Source organism: Canis lupus, chromosome 6 (assembly GCF_011100685.1).
Source record: "Canis lupus familiaris isolate Mischka breed German Shepherd chromosome 6, alternate assembly UU_Cfam_GSD_1.0, whole genome shotgun sequence".
In the NCBI taxonomy this organism is placed as follows: Eukaryota; Metazoa; Chordata; class Mammalia; order Carnivora; family Canidae; genus Canis; species Canis lupus.
In genome coordinates this window covers 71,053,593-71,068,781 of record NC_049227.1, presented here as the reverse complement: position 1 = coordinate 71,068,781, position 15,189 = coordinate 71,053,593, and the positions used below count along the sequence as shown (strand labels likewise).

General features: G+C 43.8%; 1 protein-coding gene across 5 annotated transcripts in view; it reads left to right on the top strand.

The window, feature by feature from the left end:
* The window catches only part of ST6GALNAC3 (ST6 N-acetylgalactosaminide alpha-2,6-sialyltransferase 3), a 523,593-nt gene that overhangs the window by 39,351 nt on the left and 469,053 nt on the right, over positions 1–15,189 (top strand). The gene's annotated exons all lie outside the window — the stretch shown is intronic.

The window sequence follows — 15,189 nt, the reverse complement described above, 5'->3', positions numbered from 1 at the left end:
TATTTCACCATCATTCTTAGGGATATTTTCTCTGGGCATAGAATTCTAGGCTGTCACTTGTGTTCTTTCAACACTTTAAAAGATGTTTACTTACTTCTGGCTTCTCTTGTTTCTATTAGTAAGTTGGATGAAAGTCTAGTTTTTGTTCCTTTTGTCCCCCCTTTGGCTGATTTTAAGTTTTTCTCATTGTGGTTTTTAGCAGTTTTATAATAGTGTGGCCAGATGAAGTTTTCTTGTTATTAATCCTGCTTGAGGTTTCTAGGGCTCCTTGTCTTAGCTCCTTCTAAGGCCAGACATCATTCTTCGGTTCTGGAAAGTTTGCTGCTATTTACTTGTCAAATATTGCTTTGCCTCATTCATTCTTCTCTCTTCCTTGGGCAGTAATTACTTATATTTACTTTATTGGTTATGTGGGTTTAATTACCTTCTCACTATATTCCATAATGTATCTTTTCCTGTATTTTCCATTCTTTTGTCTTTCTGTGCTTCACGCTCATTGTTTTCCTCTAATTCCTACTTCACCTGTATCTATTTTTCCAGAGCTAAATTAATTCATTAAGTTATTAGTTTTAGTTAACATATTTTTATGTCTTAGCTTTCCATTTGAGTCTCTCTCTCTTTTGAGTTTCCCATTTATCTTCATTTCCTTGGGCATTTGTAGTGATTTACTAAATTACTAAAAACTGGATGGCCTAAAACTACAAGGAATTTATTCTCTCACTGTGTTGGAGTCTGTAAGCCTGAGATTAAGGTGCTGGCAGGGCCACTGCCTCTGGAAGCTCTAGAGAAGAATCTGTTTCTTGCCTCTTCCTGCTGGTGGGTGTCGGCATTCCTTGTCTTATGGGCACATTCCTCTCTGCTTTGTATTCACATTGCCTTCTCCCCTGTACCTCTGCCTTAAATCTCCCAGGATGAGCATCTCCTTTTAACATCCATAAGTTAAATCTTTTACCATAAAGTAATATTCACTCCTCTGCCACATAAGGAAACACTCACGGGCCCCAGGTATTGGGTCATGGACATAACTTTTTTTTGGGGGGGAGGGCATATTTTAGCATCGTTCTATGCTGAAATGCTCAACTTTGTAATTTTCTCTTCTTACACATAGTAAAACTTATAACTAAAAGTCTATTTCAGATAATTCCAAATCTGGAGCCCTGTGGGTCTATTTCTATTTCTGTTGTTTCTGCTAGCTTTTATTTATATCTTAGCTCTTTGTGTGCTTATTGTTTTTAATTGTGGGTGAGTCATTATTTTTGTTCAGTTGTTTACAGATATTATTTGAAGTCAACATTATTCAAGTCTAGAATGGATACATGTTTGCTTCTGCAAGTACTTGGGAGCATTAGCAGTCTAGAAACACTTTATTTCAGTTTCAGAGATTGTGATGGTTTAGAGATAAGCCAGGGTCCTCTGCAAGGGCCTGTTAGCTTTCTGTTCTCCCTTCCTACTGAGGTGCAGCTCTTTGGAGATCCTAACCCAAAACAAGTGTTATACTCCAGTCTATTCCTGCCATTCTCAGCAGATTGTGAACACAGATCTCTATTCACTTAGTTTCTCAAAGCAATTATAGAGGGAGAACAGGTTGAAAATGAATTCTGAACTTCCTTCCCTTCAGCTTCACTTGATTCTTCCCTCCACCACGACCCATCTCCATACACAGTCTTGTTGGCTTTTGGATCTTTTAAAGCATTTAATAAATATTTTTTGTGTCTTTCCTACTTAACTTTTATGAAAAGGCTTATCTGGCATGTGTAATGGGTTATTATTTGAAGCAGAGGTCTCTCTGAATGTTGTCTTATCTAAAGTTTTTATGATAAAAAAAATCTCAAACATCACAGAAGTGGAAAGAATAGTGCAAAGAATCACACCATTTCTCAGATTCAATCATTATCAAAATCTTGTTACATTTGCTTGAACGTTTTTCGTGATATAGAAGAAGAAAAAATTGTAAACCAGGGCAGTGTTCCAACCAGCCATCCATCCACCTCTGAAGTCCATCATTAGACAGAGGAGTCGTGCCTTAGTTACTGCTACACCCTCAGCTTCTGGCACAGGGTGTACCTGGTACAGAGTTTCTGCCCCATGAGCTGTTGTTGAATGAATGACATTCTCTGTAGAACTATAGACTGGTGGAGCTGGAGGAGCTGGATGTGGTCTTTGCCTGCTGCAATGAACCCCAGGCTACAGATGGAGATGCCGAGATCCTGAGATACACAGAGATGTGCTGATGGCCACGCAGGTGCACAGCAGAGTTAGGCCAGGGTCCTAGCTGAGGGCTCTTTCCATTTTATTACACTTCCTTCTCACTTTGCTAGATTGCTTAACCACCACTTTCTCTGTTCTTCTGGTAACACCAAAGTTTGGGAGCATTTCATTACATGTGTGATGATATAATGTAACATTAAGACAGGACAAGGCAACTTTTATTGGCCATTACTACTTGCCTCAAGTGAGTGGCAAAGCCTTTGGCCACTCGAGGCGTATATTAATAGCCCCATAAAATACATCGTGGATTGCTAGTGCTATTATCATCTGGCTATTACATTTCCTAAGATTATTGTACAAATACCACTTTAAACAATTTTCTTTCTTCCTTCCCTTTTTTTTTCCTTTTTTTTTTTTTTTTTTTAAAACTGGGAAGATTAGCTTTTTCTTTTTCTTTTTCTTTTTTTTATGAGAGACGATTCCTCACCTGCTAGAGAAAATAGAATTGTCAGGTCACTTGGAACATGTATGAGCTCTGGAGTCTGACTGTTGCATGTTCACATTATTTGCTCTGCTACTTAGCAGCTCTTTGGCATTCGGCTACTTTCTTAAGCTCTTTGAGAATTAATTTTCTCTTCTTTCAAATAACAAAATGCTTGTCTCTCAGGATTTATACCTTTGAAACACCTAGCGTAGTGCCTTGAACATGGTAAGTAGTCAATGAATCATACAGTGGTGGTGGTGTTGTCATGGCGATAAATGCAAATGGAGATTTTTTTCCTTTTAATTAGTTAGTTTATTTGTGAGATTAAAAAATGGCTCAGAGCACTAACATGAACTTTAATTTAAATTCTTATTATTAAAAGAGCTAATGTAGGTTGAACATTTGCTGTGTTCCAGTATGGGCCACTGGGTGCTTTGTATATACTGTTTCATTTAATTTTACTTTATGAGATAGATGTTTTTATCCTCACTTATAGGTGAGGAAATTTAGAAGTCAAATTATTTTGTCTGGGATTTCTGACTGATAAGAAACAGCTAATACTAAGCTCAATCTTCCTATCACCTGTGGTCTTAGCTATTCTGCTGTATTGCCTCCCTCCAGGACATCTTGAGGTCACGGTAATGCTGAGGAGTTCATTGAAACAGAAACATATCTGATGAAAATTAAAATCAGGGGATCCCTGGGTGGCGCAGCGGTTTGGCGCCTGCCTTTGGCCCAGGGCGTGATCTTGGAGACCCAAGATCGAATCCCACATCGGGCTCCCAGTGCATGGAGCCTGCTTCTCCCTCTGCCTATGTCTCTGCCTCTCTCTCTCTCTGTGACTATCATAAATAAATAAAAAATTAAAAAAAAAAAAAAAAAGAAAATTAAAATCAAATAGGAGATTTCATTCAGAAAAATGTAGCTAATGCAGATGGTTCTGGCTAATTTGGAATTTGTGACCAGGCTGATGGAGGGCTTGGCCAAAAGTCTACACCGATGCTAATTTTGAAGGTGGCCGTGGCTAAGGAAATGAATCCTATGAACAAAGGGAATATTGAACATATTTAAGTAAATAAACTTTCCCCAAGCATCTTGCCACCTCTCTACATTCCGAATAAAATGCAAATGGTTCTAATGTGTTTATGATTGCAGATATTACAAATGTCCTCTGCTCAGCAGGCTTTCGGTTAGCAAAGTAATATAACTGCTGTGGGTAGACATTTGTTGGCTACGCTCGAAGCATCCACCTCCTCTTTTCCTAACGGCACCTAGAAAATTCTCTTGGGAACCATCTTATACCTCACTTGATAGCAGCCACCGAATTTGAGAGTGATGGACCCTGATCAGCATGGAGCCATTATCTGAATACTCTGCTTTTTGAGGTCTGGTGGGCAGACCTCACGCAGGCCTCACCCAGTCAGTGCATAGCGTTTTCCCCTGTGTGCGTTGATGAGTTCCGTGCTGTACATATGACCTCAGTTGGTCAACTCAGTGTGAAGCCCAGGACTTTTATTTGATGGCCGGAGAAAGAGATAAAACCATTTTTGCTCAAAATGGTCTGGGCTGCCCATGTGAGGCCTGGAGCTGCTGCAGCTATCTCGCTGCCATGAGGGAAGCCAGCTAAGGAATTAAGCAGACACAAGGAGGGGAGCAGAGGTGAAGGAATTACAAAAAGACCGAGCTGGAGCACTCATCAGACCATCTCTAAAGTCTGTCCTACTGCAGTACTTTTTTTTATTACAAGAGCTAATAAATTTCTTTTATTGTATGAGCCAGTTTAAGTTGGGTTTTCTGTCTCATGCACTTGAATGCATCCTGACTGATATAACTGCATTGTGTACATTTCTATAATTTGGGTTTTTCAGTAATTGAGATAGATAGACCCTTCCCATCATTCATTGCAGTAAGTAAAGTTTAATGATTGAGACAAAAGTACCTGGCAAAAAGGAATGCTGTCCATGTTCTTGAGGGCCCTATAGCCTCTTGTAATGCCATGGAGTGTTAGCTATTACTGTTACTGGTGTTATTATTGTTGGTGGTTGACCTGTTATTCACAGGTCGTTCTCTTCCAGAACAAATGTCTGTTTCCTCTCTGACCCTCCTCTCTACATAAATGAACTGGACAATGTTGATTAGGGCGAGAGGGGCAGCCAGCGAGAGTTTTGCGAAAGTCCACAAAATGACCTTGAGACCTTTGCCATAGCCTTTCTTACTCTACACTGCTCGGACGTGTCTTAGCCTGTGCTTTGACCTCAGCCATGTTCCTTGTGCTTGGGACGCCCGGGTCCCCGCGTGATCCTGTTGATGGCCTTCAGGGCTCTGTGCATGAGTCAGATAATGCCGTGGAACGAGTCACGTCATCTGGTGGGCTGAGGCAGAGCAGTAGCCACAAAACCCTTTTTTTTCCTTTTTCTTTTTGAATTAAGCAAGCAGAACAATGCATAATTCAAACATGAGGAATATGTCAATGTTTGGATGGGAGAGAGTAGACTTCTTAGCAACAACAGCAGAAGCCTGGGACAGAGAATAATGGCTGGAATCGGTGTGCTGAAGAGGATAAACCAGTGGCCTTCCTTCCTGGCTGGCAGGGGACACGCACGCGTACCTTCGTGTGCCCACTCCCTTGGAGCCATGTCACTGAGGAGGAATCGAAGCCCTGGCAGGCTCGGGAGCTTGTCCAGGCCACAGCCCGAGGAGGGATGGCCAGCTCTCAATCCCAGATTGGTCTGATACTAGAGGGTGTGTGTGTGTGTGTGTGTGTGTGTGTGTGTATGTGTGTTTTAAAGATGTTATTTATTTATTCATGAGAGACACAGAGAGAGAGGCAGAGACAGAGGCAGAGGGAGAAGCAGGCTCAATGCAGGGAGCCCCATGTAGGACTCGATCCCAGGACCCTGGGGTCACGCCCTGAGCCAGAGGCAGATGCTCAACTGCTGAGACCCCCAGATACCCCGAGAATGTGTTCTTTACCCTGCTCCTATTCTCTGATACCATGATCATTTCCTTGCCTTGTATGTGATACTATCCTTGTTCCTTGATTATTCTTGCTTTGCACAGGCTTCTTTTTGCTTCCTTTTGCTCCTACTTCCTTTCCCATTAATCAGTGTGCACCGTTTTTGGTGACTGAGCGCCTCCTTCCTCTTGTCCCGCTCCCTGGCTCGCCTGGTGTTTACACAGAGTCCTGCAGGTGGATCGGAGGGGGTGGTCCACCTGCGGAGACTCATGGGAAGATGCAACGTGGAGAAGAAAGGAAGCCTCTGGGTTTTTTCGGTCCACCTCCTCCTTCTGTACCCCCAGTGTACTGGCTTTGTCCATTTGCTCCCGTCTGCCTTTCCACCACCCTTGGAGCTCACATTCTGGCATTTGGTCTGGAGACATTTGCATCTACTGGTGTCTTGGCTACAGAGCCCTAACACTTGGAGTGATTTTCAAGAATGTGAACGAGAGCTATGATTTCAGTTACATATTTGGGCTGAGTTGAGAATTCTGAAGAGTAAAGTCCTGGGGGGACAGGATAGCAACTCGGTCGAAGCCTGGCTCTTGGGCTGTGTGATACTCGTTCAATAGGTTTTCAATAGGTTTTGTATAGAAACCTTCATTCTGGAATGACCAGAAGGAAAAGAAGGTTTTCCTCCTGGTTTGGACCAAAGGAAAAGAAGCCAAGCTCTGTCTTCACCTTCCTGAAGTCTTTGGTGACTCCTGTGCATTGGGCAGGAACATGTCCTGCTGTCCAGTTTCCTTTCCAGCATTCTTTAACGTGCTTCTGAAGAAGAATTTGATCAAGGTAGACCAGGACTCCAGGGGTCTGAAGCTGTTCTCCCTGAGTCCATTTATTCATCTATTCAACAGTTCCTGCCTGTGCCCCAACGTCCCTAAATTACATGGACCGACTCTTTTCCTAAAAACTATGGACTCTTTTTACATAAAAATCCACAGAATATATAACATAGCTTTGCATTCAATTTGAGGGGGTGCATGGGCCCTTTAAAGCCCATCTAAGGACCCCTGGCTAAGAACCCCAGCTCTGGGATGAACCATGTTTCTGGCTTAATCATGTTCTTATTCTAAATCAAGGCCTTTTCCATTATAAATAGAGATTCAACCCGGATTCTTGGATGGAACTGTATTCAGCCAAGTTCTGTTTGTTCCTCACTGCAACTTTACACGATGATTAGAAAATAAAGAAAGGAGCTGTGCAGAATTATTCACGACCAAAAAGGTGTCCTTAGCAAAGGCATCATCTTCATCCAGGCCACTTTCTAAGCCTTCCTATCTAGGGTCACTAAAATATTTTACAGGGAATTTAAATCCTTTGATTGAAGTAAAGATCCCAGGAGGGGTGGAAAAGATCTCAGTAATGGTTAGGCATAGTAGATTAGGTATTTGCAAAAGGCTTGGTAACTTTGAAAAAAGAAACACCAGTACATTGAGTCCTTCAGTCTGTAGACACGTGTGTGTGTGTGTGTGTGTGTGTGTGTATAATGTCTAAAGAAAATGAAAATTTTCACATCTAAAGAAATGAGCATTTCCCTGTGTGTGTGTGTTTTTTTTTTTTTTTTTTTTTTTTTTACTTCACAGCAATATGACAGCTAATCAGAAAGCTGCCACACTCTGAGGGGTTTCATTGACTCTGTTTTCATATTAGTTAATTAGATGATTTATAGTTCCTCTGACAGGTCGGTGCAGGCTTTGCATTCCTGGAAGGAATCACGCATAACTTGGAGTCCTAGATCCAGGAAGAGAAAACAGAACTCAGGCCTCATTTGCTGTAGTGGTTTGTGTTGGTGACTTGGATGTGTCTGAGTTCTGTCAACATCAACAGAAGTTGGCCAATCACAAAAGAGTGAATAAGATTTTATGCTGACTTTCCTTCTGGTCGGACTCTCACTGCCTCCTGGCCTATTAAGAGTAAGGGGAGAACTCTCCAGCTCGAATGGCGTCGTGTTTCCATGCAGAAAACCGAAGCCTCCTGTAAACTGAGCTGTGGAGGGAAGGGCATCAAATCCAATGGCTGGGCATTTGTCATTTGTTATTAAGAGCAGTGACATAAAGAAAAAAAAGAGGAGTGACGTAATTGGTCAGAGGGGTTCGTCGTCCAGAGTTTTCTTTCTTTTTTTTTTTTTTAAGATTTTATTTATTTATTCATGAGAGAGAGAGAGAGAGAGGCTGAGACACAGGCAGAAGGAGAAGCAGGCTCCATGCAGGGAGCCCCACGTGAGACTCAATCCCAGGACTCCAGGATCATGCCCTAAGCTGAAGGCAGGTGCTAAACCTCCGAGCCACCCAGGGATCCCCCAGAGTTTTCTATAGAAACCTTCATTCTGGAATGTTTTGACCAAAGGAAAAGAAGCCAAGCTCTGTCTTCACCTTCCTGAAGTCTTTGGTGACTCCTGTGCATTGGGCAGTACGTCCTGGTTGGGGCCTGGCCGTCGCACGGTGGCATTTTGGAGAACCCACATATCTCGGTGGCCTGGGTGGCCCCTGCAGGATCCCATGTCGGGCCGAGTGGGGAGAGACTGAAGCTGCATCTGCACTGCCCGGTCCTGGCATCGCCTGCGTGCCAGGGCACCATGCAGAGCCTGGGCTTGCAGGCACACTTTGGATGAAGTCATTCTTCCCTGAAAACCGAGATGGGAAATTTCTCCCGACGTGTAGGAGCTGACTAAGAAGGTTAAGCAAAGCCTAGCTGAGAATCAGGCGGGGAGTGTGTTCTTTCCAGCATAAGTGTAGAAGGGGATCGTGTTGCCTTTACCTCTATTGTTTCCTCTGCTAACAAATTATTAAGGTAAGTTTCCACTGGGGGAAAAATGGGCATTTGGAAATGTACTAACCTACACAGTCATTTAAAAAATTCGAAGACACATCTATGAAGATCAGGCAATGAGCTGGGAATCAGCATTGAAATGTAATTCGTTGGCTTGCGTGCAGATGTCTGGACGGAAGCTCACAGGACTGCCCAGGCTCACTTCCTCTTTCTCTACCTTCCACCCAAAGGGCCTCATTATAATGTTTAATATTTTTTCAGTGCCCTCACATTCTCCACATCCCCCCCTCCCCGCAGTCTTGCTCCGGAAAAGATTCTGATCTTGGTTACCTACCCCTGCCACACCTGAATGTGAATGCAAACCTGGTTATTGATACTCCCAGGGGAATCAGAGCGCTGTTCCTTATTTTGAATTGGAAGACTTTGTCTCCTCGGTAGAAGAGGTAGTAGCAACTAATACCTGAGTACGTTTGAAGAATAAACTTGAAACGTTCATGCTTTGCCCTGTTTGTGAATTGCCTGGATTAGTGCTGTGCCTGCAACGCAGAAGCGTGTGTGAGTAAGCCTCGTGAACAGCCCTGTCCGGGGGAGGATGGGGACCTGGCAAAATTCAGGCTTGCCCCTGTTCGCACTGCGGGTTTGGGAAAGTGAGCTCACTGCACCCTTGTACGATCAAACGGTTGGGTTAGATGATCTCCAAGGGCCCCCTTGGACCTGAGCGTCTGAGGAGTGGACGCCGAGTCTCAAAGGGACAAGACGTGTAGACAGATTACAGGTGCCCACCAGTGGGTGGTCTTAGAGTAACAAGGCTGCTTCATTGTGATCTTTGGTTCCCACAAAACCAATACAAAATGGAGAAAATGTTATAATCTTTAGAGCTGGTACCAGACTTTTCCTTGGGGAGGAAACTGCCTTTATTTGGGGAAATACTATGATCAGTCATTGGGAGTTGGTGGCAAAACATTGAAAATATTAGTCTGTAGTGAAAACGTTAGTGGGCAGGAGCCCAAGCCACAGAAAGATGGCTAATCTTCTGAATATGAGAAAGTTGGGGTGCCTGGATGGCTCCGTTGGTTGAGCGTCCAACTGTGGATTGGGCGCAGGGCATGATCTCAGGGTCGTACGATCGAGCCCTGCATTGGGCTTGATGCTCAGTGGGGAGTCTGTTTGAGAGTCTCTTTCCCTCTGCCCCTCCTCCTGCTCTTGCATGGGTACCCCCTCTCTCTAAAATAAGCAAGTAAATCTTTTTTTTTTTTTTTAAAGATTTTATTTATTTATTCATGAGAGACAGAGAGAGAGAGAGAGAGAGAGAGAGAAAGTCAGAGACACAGACAGAGGGAGAGGCAGGCTCCACGTGGGACTCGATCCCAGGACCCTGGGATGATGCCCTGGGGTGAAGGCAGATGCTCAACCCCTGAGCCACCCAGGTGTCCCAAAATACATAAATCTCAAAAAAATGAATATGAGAACGTGAAAGGGAGTTATGTTTTGCTCTGCCCTGGGCAGAGGGGGGAAGAAAATAGAAGAGCAGAGAGAAAAAGAGGGAAAAGAGAGTTTGGAGAGATGGTGAAGACAGAGTGCTCTGTATTCTATAAGGCCAGTAAGAAGACCCTAGAGATATTAGGAACCATAATGTCTAATGTGGGATTTTAATTTGCTTTTCTGTGTGCTATCTAGTTTCTGTGACCTACTGATCTTTAGCAACTCTGATTTTACTCTCAAATGGTTTTTAAGTGGATTATTTTGTAGACACTGAGGCAAGTATTGAGATTTTGTGTCTAGATTTTTCGGCATTGGCCTGGAGATAGTAGGTATGGAAATAAAACCTTGTAGGCCAAGTTTGACAATGAGAACACAGCCTCACCTAGACATTTGCAGAAATCTTAGTAAGACTTTTGTATTTCTGTTGGGCATGGAGTTGAGGGTGTCCCTAATGGATTTTTTAAGATCTAGCCAAATTGAGAGGGCAGATTGGGGGAAGGAGTTACCAGGTGACGTTATTATGGGGTCTCACCTGAAAATCTGTGATGTAGTAATGGTGGATGAGCAGTTTGGACAAATGTGTAAGACGTTGGCAGGTCGAAGAAGAATCTGAATGCGTTCCTACATGCTTTCGATCGAACCTCTGAGGTGATGTGATCGTACCTCATCCAACCCTCAGCAGTGGCCCCCTTTTGGCCGGAGGTTGACTGCTTCAGAGAGATCTGGAACACATCATTTCCTGGTTTCATCTGTGGCCATTTGTAACCCACCGATAACTTGTCCTGTCTGCTGTTGTTTTCTAGGATTTCTGAAGGAAATTCTGAGACAAGCAACTCCGTTGTCTATGGAAGTTAGCTTTGGAAATGACAAATGGAAGGTCTATCCTCAAAGAGCGTGCGCCATCCAATCCCAAGTGGATAAAATGTATGCATATTTCACAATTGCTCTGAAAAATGTAGGAAGATCTCAAACTATTAACTAGTGATGGAGTGGAGGGTCCCATCATAGTTTTCATGGATCTAATCTTATACTTTCTCTCTGTAGCATTTATCAAAATTAAAATTCATTACTAGTGTGCTCTGTTATCAATCCCTTTCCTAGAACAGGAACTTTCTGTCCTGTGCCAGGCCCGGAGTAATATAAACTAAACCTCTGAGCGATGGGATGAGAGGTGCTTATTTTCTTCTTTCTGATTTTTCTCTGGTGTTGTAGCTTCTACAAGGACTTATTTTTTCCCCCGCTGATGACGAAATATAAATCTTACCAAAATGGAGCAAATATAATGAAGTATTCTATATTGCTTTTAAGAAAAAAAAGTTATGCCACTGAAGTGGAGACCTGCCAAGACAGATTGAGAAGTGTAGGTAAAGTGGTAGGTTTCCTTTCTTAGACCTAAGAACTTGCTTAGTAGAGGAGGATCCTAAAAAGAGTCTGAAGCATGTTGAGGGCGAGAAGAGTCCGTCCTCATGATGGCACGTCATTGACATGGCAGTTTGAGCTGCATGTAGGATAATTACAGTTTGTGTTTTGTTCTCCACCCTTTAGAATTGGGTTTTATTTTGTAAAAAATAAAATAAAAAAAAATAACGAGGCTTCTACTATAGGATCACTTGTGAGATGTATTACGGTTCAGGATGTATTTCCAGGCCCTGTCATGGTGGAAAGTTGGCTTTTGGAGCTTAGGCTTGGTTTTCATGTTTCTGTGTCTCTAAGTAAACTGGGTAGCTTCCCCTCACCCCCCGGTGATCCGTGACAGATTTGGGGTAGCTGTACTTTTCTCTTTCATGTCAGTTAAAAGGGAAAGAATTTAAATTTACTACATGCCAATCGTATTCCAAAGCCACACTTAGTATTAAAACCACAGAAGGAGTCATTTACATTTGACAGGGGCTGTGGGTCTTAAGCAATGATCTTTTGGCAATCTGTCTTTTGATTTTAGGTCGAAAAGAGCCTTGATGTTGGGATTTCTGGTTTTCAGATGAGGGGCTAGTCGCCTGTTTTGAGAAAAGGCTTGGGGACGGGAACATGTACTTGGCTTCTTCGAGTGCGGGCCTTCTTGGTGGACCACAGTTTGACTTTGTTTTCAGGGTTGCCTTGGTGTAACAAAGCGTCTCTTATGCCTCTGGGGTTGCCCTTGCCAGCCATCACCTGCCAATTGGTTCCTGTCTCCGTAAGTGTTCTGAGTTGGAAAATGAGGTGTGAGAAAGCCTTTATTTGATTCTAGGCCACTCCTACCTTTTGGATACCATTAAATTTGAAAGTTTAGGATGTGGTCTGGTTCACTCGCTCATTTTTTTTTTCCACTCAAAAAATACGCATTGTGATATTCTTGGCATGTTTACTATTGCAGGGCACCGTACTAGGCGCTACCGAGTTAGAGTCAAGCAGGGGGGACAGGCTCTCTGCCCTTATTACACTCGTAGGATGGGAGGAGAGAAAACAGAAGTCAACTCCAAAGCTCCATGGCCCTTCAGGTGGGGGTCTGATCAGTGCTGTAGTCCGGCCCGGGTGTCACGAGGCCATCTAGGGAGAAGACAGGCTGAGGGGAGGAGGCTAGATGGGAGGGCCAGAGTGCGGGTGACCGCGTGCGGAGGCCTGGCAGTGAGCAGGAGCGACGTATCAGACAGATGACTAGAAAATGCGGGGACTGGAGCTCATAGGGGAAGGTGTGTGCTCCGGGGAGCATTGAATGGAGGTTGGGGGCTAGATCCTGGGGGCCCCGGGCCACGTGGGAGACTCTGGACTCTTTATAAGCGAGGAGCTTTCTACTCACCTGGGGAAGATGTGTGTCCCAGGCAGGATGCGTAGGGGACATGCATCACTTTACCTCTAGCTTGACCACCTCTCCTTTAGTCCTCTCCCAATTCTGGAAGTTGCTTCTTTATTGCTCTTTGGTGACCATAGAAGCAACTTGTTGCCTCAGGTTATTCTGTGTCCCAGCCACAGCTGATTGGCTTAGGGTTTGGTTTTTCTTTTTCTTTCCCTTCTTTCTCTTCTCTTCTCTTCTCTTCTCTTCTCTTCTCTTCTCTTCTCTTCTCTTCTCTTCTCTTCTCTTCTCTTCTCTTCTCTTCTCTTCTCTTCTCTTCTCTTCTCCTCTCCTCTCCTCTCCTCTCCTCTCCTCTCCTCTCCTCTCCTCTCCTCTCCTCTCCTCTCCTCTCCCCCTCCCCTCCCCTCTCCTCCCCTCCCCTCTCCTCTCCTCTCCTCTCTTCTCTTTTTTAAAATTTATTTACATTTGAGGGCAGCCCAGGTGGGTCAGTGGTTTAGCACCGCCTTCAGCCCAAGTTGTGATCCTGGAGACCTGGAATCAAGTCCCACATCGGAGTCTGTTTCCGATGGAGTCTGTTTCTCCCTCTTCCTATGTCTCTGCCTCTCTCTGTGTGTCTCTCATGAATAAATAAATAAAATCTTAAAAAAATTATTTACATTTGAGAGAGAGTGTGCATGCACATGTGCACAGGGTGGGCAGAGGGAAGGGAGAGAGAAAACTAGCAGACTCCTCTCTGAGCGAGCACAAGCCTGACGCAGGACTGGATCCCAGGACCCCAAAATCGAGACCTGAGCCCAAACCAATCCTCGGATGTTTAACTGACTGCATCTCCCCACTGGGGTCCCCCAGGGGTTTTTCTTATTTGATTCCTTGGGGTTTGCAATTGAGGATGTTAGTTTTCCTCCCAGTGGCTGCCACAGAGGACCTGCGTGCGAAGTGAAGCGCTGCTGGAGGCACGTGCTGTCGGGTGGCCCAAGGCACAGAGATGGGGGATGAGGCAAATCCGCAGAGAGGATTTAAATTTAAGGTGAAATCAGACAGGACATATTTTTTAGTTTTCCATATGCTCCAGGCCTTGGTTCTTGATCTTTCCAGCATGTATCTTAGCCTTGGATTCCACAACATAATAGTATTCCTCTAAAAACATCTCCTCTCTACTTTTTGTTTAAACGAGCCAGAGTTTGTGTCTGTTACTAATGAAAAAAATTATTCTTTCTGTGTGTGCAGATATTCATAGACATATATTACGATTCTGCTTTAGGCCCATTTTCTGATTGTAAATGAGCCTCAAAGCTTGTTAATTCATGGAAAGTCAATTATCCTCTAGTTTTGTTGAAGATACAAAGGAACAGGAGAAGTCAAATTCATCTAACATTTCTCAAGAATGGAAATGTGACACAGGGAAACTTTGCTGCGTAAGCAGAAATACTTTAACAAGTTAACGAGATAATTTATGGATTTGATTATAAAAACTTCATAAGAAATGAAATTTTACCTGTAGCGTTCTCTCTCATTTGAGTCTTTATAACCCGCTCAGGTCTTATTTCTTCTTGAAGGTGATGCAAACAGCAATAGTATTAGCATAAATTTTAAAAACGTGGTTTACTTATATGTGTGACCAACTGCATTTTCCTAATTTTGTCTTTGCTGTCTCATCAGCTCTTGGAGAGTGCAGGTTTGCTAATGGCAGGGTCACTCACGCCAGTCTGGCCTCTGGGCCTGCTAATTTGAGTGAACGGTCCCTGCCAACCAGTGCTGAGATTTGAGAAAGTGCTAGCCTGAAGAGTGGGCAAATTAAAGACAATTCCACATTGTGGTGCGATATCCAATTAGTCTCGTTACCTAGTTACTGAGCTGGTTGGGAGGCAGCGTGGTATCTGGGTAAGAACAGGCTCGGTGGATTCAGACTTGTGTGGAAATTCTGCTGCTGACTTCCAACAAGTTACCTGATCTTTCTAACTCTCAACTTTCTTATCCATCAAATGGGGTAATCGTAGGACCTACTGCATAGGAATATTACGATTCTGAAAAATAATATTTATAAAGCAGATGGTAACTTTTTAAAAAAAGGTGTTATTTATTTATTTGAGAGAGAGCGTGAGCGCGAGTGGGGTGGGGAGCGTCGAGGGAGAGGGTGAGGCAGGCTCTCCCGCTGAACAGGGAGGCCCATGTGGGGCTCCTTCCCAGGATCCTGAGATCGGGACCTGAGCCGAAGTCAGATGCTGAACTGACTGAGCTGCACAGGTGCCCCAAAGCACGTAGTAGCTTGTAAGGATTAGCTATTCTAGGTATTAATATATTAAAGCAGTTACCACCGTGCCTAGAATTTGCTAAATGCAATGGCTCTTTTACCTACCAAATGTGCTGATTCATAGCCTTAAAACTTCGGTGGATAAACGTCTCCCCTGACCTATCCGTCCTTGGGTGGTAGGTTAAGAGGCCCTGACTTCATCCAACCTCTCATTTAATAGGCAGGGAGAC